The sequence below is a fragment of the Rhagoletis pomonella genome, unplaced genomic scaffold (assembly GCF_013731165.1).
Source record: "Rhagoletis pomonella isolate Grant_MI unplaced genomic scaffold, Rhpom_1.0 Rhpom_scaffold_00005, whole genome shotgun sequence".
Taxonomy (NCBI): domain Eukaryota; kingdom Metazoa; phylum Arthropoda; class Insecta; order Diptera; family Tephritidae; genus Rhagoletis; species Rhagoletis pomonella.
Window position 1 is genome coordinate 35,697,189 of NW_023458559.1, and position 9,316 is coordinate 35,706,504.

Here is a 9,316-nt window from a genome sequence, read left to right on the forward strand (position 1 = left end):
CAACCAAAAAAAATGCATGATATAATACTTATGCTGGCTGGATGGAGGCATAGTTTGTGATGGAGTTGCCAGCCGCCAGGCTATAATAGAAAATGAGGCATGGAAGCAAAGAAACAGCAAAAAAAAATAGATAAACGACTAAATGGAAAGCAGTAAAACTGGAATATATGCAAGTATAATGCCATAGCTGCAGCAGCGGCTTTTCAAGTAGCAAAGTCAATGGCAATGGCAATGACACAAAGCCGCTAAAACAACAACTCAGCAGCAGTAGCAAAAACAACACCAACAACGACGACGACGACACAAAAGGTGCTGACAACAAAGCAACCAGGCGTACTGTAACTGTAACAGCTTTGATATTTTGTAGGCGCAATGCAAGCGGTAATGGGAAAGAGGCGCTCGGTCGATGCGGCTTGGCAACAAATGTATAGCAACAAAGTTGTGTATACAGCAAAACGAACTTTGCGAGTATAGAGAAAAAAATTGCCGCAATGAAAGTTGCAAATTTTATTGCAAAAAAGTCGTTGTGGTTTAGGCCCACTTACTTGCCACAGTCGCACAGCTGTTTCTAAGCGCACGCCCGCCATATTTGTTTTGATTCACTCGTTGCTGACGCGCCCATTTTTCGCCTGGCAAAGAGCCAACACTAAGCTGAGCCAGCAACAACAGCAGCAGTGGCAATTGCAGCCACAACAAGTCGCTGCGCCACGCCTCACCGCGCATCAGCGCCTAGATACACACCTAACAAGCAATATATTCGTATACATGTACGACGACCGGGTCGACAAGGTTCACGGCCGTTTACCGATGCGAAGTTGCTGAGCAAAACAAAACCGGCAAAAATGACGCGCGCGCACCAACTTCTGCCAGCATAACCACCATCAACACCACCACCAACAGCTTTGCAGACTTTTAGGCGCACGCTTGGCAATGAAACAGCTGTTGGCAACAGCAAAACGAAATAAACAAGCAGCCAGCGATCGATAGAAGAGGCATCTGTGTGTTCAGCTAGCGCAAGTCGTGCAACTCGGCATGGAGGGTTCAATGTTAAGAAAATGCAAATCAAAACAAAATGTGCGCGAAAGCAGAGGAAGCTGATGGAATGTAAGAAAAAAAAAAAACCGGTAAAACGCCGGAATGTAGGCAGTGAATTTGCGAGTAGAGAAATTTTTTATATTACTTATCTACTTGCTGTCGCTGCTGCCGGTGCTGCTGGTGCTGCCTACTTTTAGCCGCAAAGCAGCTGCCGCCTGACAACAGGCTGTGAGTGCTTATGCTAGGGGTTGGCCGCATGCTTTTGGGTGGTTCTATGGAAATTCTTAAGGTGGGGGTTATTCTGCCAAAGCATTTTAGGTACTGCGGCGGCACTGCCCAGTAACAATGCGCGGGATTGCAGCAATTTTAATATGTGAAGTGTACCTACTTTTTATTTTGAGCTTTATTTTAAGTACAGTGTATGTGTGTGTGTGTGAGTCATTAACGCGGAAGAGGATATGCCAGGCATGCTAAGTATGTAGGTGGAAGTGCTAGGCATCCTTGAACACCAATTGTATGAAGAATTGCCCGCAGTGGCTTAAGAGTATGTGCGAATTTGGGTTGGAGTTAAAGAACAATGAGCGCCCTTACACATGCGAGTACATAAATACATAGATATTTTATTTGCAAGGGTTTTTGAATATGTATGTTATATATGTACATATGTACATATGTGGGATGGCTGCATGTGAGGAAGTAAAGCTTAAAGTCAAGCATCTTTCTGAGAATTAGTAAATGACTTAAAAATGTGGTGGTGTTGGTAATAATGTGAAGTACTTTTGGCTGTATCGGGGAGTAACTAGCATTTGGGAGGGGTATTGAATTGCACATAAAATGAATACGTAATTTTTTTTTTGCTGAACAAAATACGTACTGGCATTGGAGGCAGGAATTAAGTGAAAGATTGTTGTAATATTCATACGGGGAAATACCTTTGTTTTTCAATGGTGAGAGAACATTTTTTACGAGTATGAAGACTGAAGGATTAAAATCCATGATTTAAGAATATAAGTGAATCTAGTCCTCAAAAAAGTGGTATTTCCATGAAAGAAAGGTACGCTTTGGGTTTAAAAAGTTCTGCCAAAATAATACTTTAGTTTTTGCAGTAATCTATAAAATCATTAACCCTTTAAGGGCAATTAGCCCATAAGTTAATAACAAATACGATTTGAGTTGGAGATTGTAAATAAGTAATAATAATAGTAATAGTTTTTTTTTAAGTTTTTTTGAGTGAAAAAAATTTAAAATTTTTTCGAATATTTGGTAAAAATATTGTTTTTTACATAATACTGTACGGAAAATCTCAAGTTTGGAATGACAAAAAAAACATGTAAACTTAATAATGAGATCATTTTCCCAAGATATTTTAATTTTTGCGAAAAAAGCTCAAACTTTATCAGAGAAATAATTAAAAAGAAAGCAGATATATTTTTTTCTTCATTTGTATTAAAGTATGTTCTTTTACAAACAAACAAGCTACCAACAAAGAAAATCTTTGGATAAATAAAAATATATTTAAAACGTGAAAGTTGTCTAACGGGCTTTCCTAAGTCTTCGCGGAATTAAAAGGTAAGCCAATAATCCCAAAAATATGCAATATGTGCTAATTATAGGAAGCCGTTCACATAAGTGCTTCTAATGTTAGATATTCACGATATGATTTTATTTGTTTTTTTTTTTAATATTTTCCAATTTTTGTTAAAAATATTTTTTTTTTACAAAACACTTAAATCGTAAATAGGCCTATTGAAAAACGCAAACATATGTTGAAACGAAAAATGTGTCAGTAGAGCAACGCTTTGATACCCTTCTCTCTTAATCTTAGCGTTCAAGGGTTTAAGCGATAAGCCAATGATCCCAAAAGTATGCAGTAGTTGCCAATTATAGTCAGCGTTTCACATATGACAGGGTAGATAATAAAGAGTTACGTAAAATACTTACAGCCTTATTCTCGCGCGATCGCAAATCTTGCCGAAATAAATACTGTCATAACCTCTTCGCCTAAAAGTATTTCACGAAATATAGCTTGTAAACGCATTAAAAATAGACAAAATATTTTGTAATATTTTTCTTATTACAATCAAATTTTTGTAGCATTTTTTGTGGCTATGGAAAGAGTAATTTCTCTTGGATTATATAGTTTTGGTGGCATATATTTTGGATTCCAACGTTCGCTATAAATTTTTAAATTTTGAAAGATTGGACCTATTTTAAGACTCTCGTTTTGAATCAACAATTTAAAACTCGTTTTTCGTTTCATAAAAAAAAAAATAAAGTCATCTGGATCCTTTTGCACCGGAAGGAACTTTGCTTTCTACCACAAGCAACTGATTCGAAATTAGGCCATGAATGTTGCAAAACCTCTTCGAAAGCAATGGAGAATGTTGCTGAAGTAACAGTACTTGGCCGGTTATAAATAAGATTCTTTCGGGTAGCGTAGACCCAACTGTCGTGGCAACGGAACCAATTGTAATTCTTTAGAATTTGCCTTTGGTCTTTCCACATATACTCCTGTTTCCTTGTCTGTAATTAAATTTCACCGGGTAATTTTCCTCGCAGTTAGACACAACTTTAATTGCAATGATATCAGCCAAACATAAACTCCCTTAATGGTGATATCATATGCGATAAATAAATTTTCAATATTATTTGGTTCAAAAGCATTTGTGTATTTGTTTTATCTATACTGTAAAAGCCATGAAAGCCATTGCGCAATGCGTCATCAAGGACAATAAATAAATTGACGAAGGAGGTAGTAAATAAAATAAAAGCTTGCATACACAACAGGTGACCCATGGGAATGACTGGTGTAAAATACGGAAACATAACTTCTGGCGGGAAAGCCCAAAATATTTGTGGTTACCAAGTTAAAAACAAAGAAAGAGCAGTAATGAAAAGCAGCAACCCAACAAAATCTCATTTATTTTAAAAACTTCCAACAGAAAGGGTAGCTCCGAGGAGGCCTACATATAATTGAAGGAGTTACGTAATGCAAACGCAGCAAGGGAAGATTACGAGTACCGCAAAGCCTATCCTAAGATGAAGAGCAAACATGAAAATGGGATGCCAGCAAAATTGATACCGACTAGCGAGTAATGCTAGCCGAAAGAGTCAAACAAAACAAAAAAAAAAAAACAAAAACATAGAGGCAACGAGAAAAATTATAAGTGCACACAGGCGCAGATAAGAAAATGAGTTAAAACGAAGGGCGATAAAATTTATGGAGCAAACGCTTGAGATGAGAGTGAGAAAGCAATGAAACAAAAGTTGGCAAGCAGTTGGGATTTTTAACACAGGTGGTAGGGATGAATAGGCTTAGCTGTGAATGAGTGTGTGCGGCGGCATAGGGATTATATTGACAAAGGGTTGCTGCTAGCAGCTTCCAACTCGTTGGCGCAGGTGGGGCAATAACTCCTATGATGTTTTGTTGTTTGCTGTATGTTCGGCTGAGTGTTCATTTGGTTTGTCGACCCTACCGCTGGATTGGGCGGTTGGTGGTTTGGTAGGCGTTTTGCAGGTTTTTTTTGTTTATGGTGTTGACTTTGATGACTCAGCATTACCACAAGCAAACATGGTGAGGCATTACATATACTGCCATACTCTTGTTTGTACGTTTGCGCCAGTTGTAGGCTGCTTTAAAGTGAAGTTAAAACGTTAGTGTTTTGAAAAAAAATACCTTAATATATTCCAGAAAGTTGGTTGTTGAAGTTTTGTTTATCTTTTAGAAGAATTCAAAACAGGACTCTGTAGTCTAAAACTCTAAAAATTTTAAGAACTCGTTGCCTCACCGTAATCGGATATCCCGTCGGATATTCGGGTATACGTTAAAATCCGGATATGTGGTTATTCCTCTTTTGCTACCTTTAAGTGATAAGAACTGAGATCTGGTGGCTAAGTACTAGCACCCCGTTCTAATTCAGTTCAATGAAGTTTGGAACAAAAAAATTTTCTCCTCGAGACGAGATATCATACTTTAAGTTCCGACTGTAAATGCCGAAAACATGACGAAAAGTGCAAAAACGCGACACCTATGTACATACGTGCTCAAAACAAAATTTTATAAACTGCCTTACAAAAATACTTTAGATTCTACTTTAGAGTAAGTATACGGCGAACTTTTTGAAGTGAAACTTCTTCAGCGGTTGGTTGGTTAGGAGTAAGTTGGCAAATTCAACGGAATTGGTGCAACGCAAATGGTAGTGGCTGAAACAAGTGCTTCTTGTGTGTATGCATATGGTATAAATTAAACAAAATTTGCTAATAAAACTTTAAAGAATAACACTTAGAAAACGACCAATACAAGAATGAAATTAAAGGTGACTACGTACATAGATAAAGAAAAGGTAAAAATAAAAACAAAAACAAAGATACGTAAAGATAAAGGCAAAAATGAAGACCTAGGTAAATTAAAACACTTTACTTATATACTTATATAAGGGCAAAGGTGAAGGCAATATGTAGATGAAGAATGTGATAAACATAAAAGTAAAGACAAAGAGGAGGAAGAGGATACCGATAAAAGTAAAGATGAAGATAGTGGAAGAAAGATTAAAATAAAGGTAATTAAAGAGGAAAGGATATAGAGAGAGACACAGAAACTCAATCTGGGAACTATTTTGGTATTTTAGAGATTTTGGGGATTCTCGGGACTTATCGATAAAATAAGCGATATTTTTATGGGTTTTGTTATCGATGTTTTTATCGATTTTTTTATCGAAATTTTTATCGATATTGTTATAATTTTTGCTATCGATATTTTCGGAACTTATCGATATTATAATCGATATTTGTATCGATTTTCTTATCGATATTTTTATCGATTTTTATCGATTTTGTAATCGATATTATTAACTATTTTGTAAGCGATATTTGTGTCGATTTTGTTATCGTTATTTTTATCGATTTTGTTATTGATATTTATCGATTTTTTTTATTGATATTTATCGATTTTGCTATGGATATTTTTATCAACTTTGTATGGATATTTTTATCGATATTTTTAGTTATTTTGTTAGCGATATTTTTATCGATTTTGTTATCGATATTTTTACGTTTTTGTTATCGATATTTATCTATTTTGTTATCGATATTAATCGATTTAGTTATCGATATTTATCGCTTTTGTTATCGATATTTAACGATTTTGTTATCGAGATTTACCGAATTTGTTATCGATTTTGTTATAAATATTTTTATCGATTTTTCAATGAACATTTTTATCGGTTTTGTTATCGATTTTGTTATCGATATTTTTCGATTTTGTTATAGATATTTATCGATTTTGTTATGGATATTTTTTTATCGATTTTGTTATCGATATTTTTATCGATTTTGTTATCGATATTTTTATCTATATTTTTATCGGTTTCGTTATCGATATTTTATTGGATGTTACTATCGATTTTGTTATCGATAGAGTATAAAGATAAAAATGAAGATAAAGGAAAACAGAATAACATAAATGTAATTAGAACGAACAGGGGTAGAGGAAGGGATCTAGATAGAAAAAAGACAAAAAATAAAACCTTAAGCAAAAGCAGATGTATGTATGTACATATGTATGTAACGTAAGTTTCACTTCTCCGGTGTGGCCCAGGCGGACTTACTTTTTTTCTGATACGGCCTAGTCTATGTACGTGCATTAGGATGCTCAAAAAAAAAATAAAGGCAAAATTACAATATCTGCTGCTGGAAATCTCCTGAAGAGAAACGGAGTTTTCGGATCGAAAAATATTGATTTTCAAGAATTGTATGCCATTTCTACGAAAAATTGGTTTTTCCCATATACAATTTTTTGAAAACTTTGAGCGCTTTGAGCGACCTTTAAATATGTTTTGATTTCGAAAAAAAACAGGAGTATATTCTTCGATATAGGGGGTGGGTGAATGAAAATTCGGACTTTACTTTTTTAAACAAGCATAATGTACATAGTGCCAGTGTGTACATGTCGTATGAGTAACGATAGCGTTCTACATACAGGTACATATGCATGCAGGTACATATGTACTACCTGCAGCGCTTTAAAATTCGCTCTTTTCTGTATTATGTCAAATGTTCCAAATCATCTGAATTTAGTTTATTAAAAATATAATTTTATCAAACTTTGTGTTGTTAAATTCATACAAATTGTTCTAAAAATGTTCAGACATTTTCCAATTTAAGAGAATGTATCTAATCTTCCTTCGTAAGTTAAATGATCTTTGAGATTTCTTTATATATGTAACTATTTTTCAGCGGCGGCGGCCGCTGTGGTGTAGTGGTAAGCAGTGCGCGCTTCCACTCCGCAGCGCCTAGGTTCAAGCCCTGGTCAAAGTAACATCGCAAAAAATTTAGAGAAAAGGTTTTTCTTAACAGCGGTCGGCCCTCAATGGCAACCCTCCGAGTTTATTTCTGCCATGAAAAACAGCTTCTCATTAAAATACAATCGCCGTTTGGAGTCGGCGTAAAACTGTAGGTCCCTCCACTTTGTCTGACAACATCAAGGCGCACGCCACAAATCGGAGGAGAAGCTCGGCCAAACACTAACATATGTGTAAGCGCCAATCTATTATTATTATAAATAACTTAAAAATGAATTCTGATTTTTCATGGCGATTTTTTCAAAAATTTTCAAAAACCAAATAAACTAAAGCCGTCAACTGCGCAGATTATCTGTAATCCTGCGATCAGCACTCAAACTGTCAAATGCTAAAAAAAGCAAAATAAAGGAGGCGAATAAGCTGCGCAGTTGTTGCCAACCACTCACTGTTGCTGCAGCATGTCTTATATTTTTGTTTTTGTTTTTTTTTTATGTTCTTCAACGTATACAACACACGCTAACCTGACTTGTGGTCGATTGTAGTGAAAACAAGTTTTTCCAGATTCAGTTTGTTTGCAGTTGCAGAGCTTCCTCTTCCACAACCATTTCTACTACAGACAGTCGTAGTAGTGCTGCTACTCTTGATTTTTTTATTTTTTAGCTAGAGTGCGCGACTTGCTTTGTTTGCATGTACATATGTACGAGAATGTATGCACTTTTTTATTTTTTTTTATTTTTATATGCAGGTTTTGTATCTTTTATTTTTGTAATGTTATTTTTACTTACTTCAACTAAGTTAACTAACTAGTTGTGTTGCCTGCAAAAGTTCTTTGGCTTTTGAGTGCATATGTTTGCAAGTATGTACATATCTGCATGCATGTAAAACTATAAAAAAAAGCAAAAGCAACAACAACATTGATCGCGCGCGCGCGCCTTGCATATAAATGCAATTTTGTGAGCACAGCGCGAACGTTATTTGATGCTTTTATGTTCTGGAGGCATTTATTGTGCTTTTTTTGGCTGTTGGTTTTGAGGCGGATAAAGTGGCAAAAAATTAAAGTACGAAATTTATTTTGCAAAAAGTGGGTAAGTACTTTGCTATCGTTAAAAAAACAAAGAAAAATGGACTTACAAAAGAAGCTCTGGAACGCAGAAAAATCGACGCATTGAGAACAATACTGAAGAGGTGTGTATGTAGTTTGTATCAAGAATGTATGAAAAAAGTAAAAAGAAACAAATTAAAAAAAAAATTAATTAAATTAAAAATAAAAATTTATATTTTTGTAATTTTATAAAAAATTATACAAGTATGTATGTAACTTTATTTTTAAAATGTGAAAATTGAGAATAATATAAGTTTCAAAAATTATATATATTTTGATTCTTCATTTCTTTAAATATTAACTAATTAAAAAAAATATTATTTAAAAAACATTTCAATTTAAAAAAAATTTACATTTTAAGGTTTGCTAACACCAACAATTATCCAGCTGAAATTTTTAAATTTTATACGATTCAGTTCTACTTAGAAAAATGTATGTTTCAAAAATATTTTTAATTAAATAATTTTTAAAAAGTGCAAATGTAGGTGTATTTTTTTTTAATAATAAAAGTGATAATAACAATATATTTTTTTTTAATTTAGATAATTCTTTAAATCTCATATTCTTCAAATATATATTTGACAACATGTTTCTTGGTTATCATTAATAACACGTCAAACAAAAATATTTAAATATTGTACAATTTGTACATTCAAGAAAAAAAGTATTTTAAAAAAAATTATTTTTTAAATGCGTTTTATTGTAAATTGGCTTTTTGCAAAATAATTATTTCTTGGTTTAAAACTTTAAATTCCACATTCTATAAAAATTTATTCAGAAAAATATTTACATAAAAGAAATTTCAAGCGAACTTTTTTCGAAAAATTTAAATTTTGCGCATTTGAATTCTACATGTTTAAAAAATTAATTTTGATTTTTG

At 33.8% G+C, this 9,316-nt stretch overlaps 1 protein-coding gene across 2 annotated transcripts in view; it reads right to left on the bottom strand.

The window, feature by feature from the left end:
* Positions 1-9,316, bottom strand: part of LOC118738860 (cell death protein hid-like) — a 68,475-nt gene that overhangs the window by 48,818 nt on the left and 10,341 nt on the right. The window lies entirely within an intron of this gene.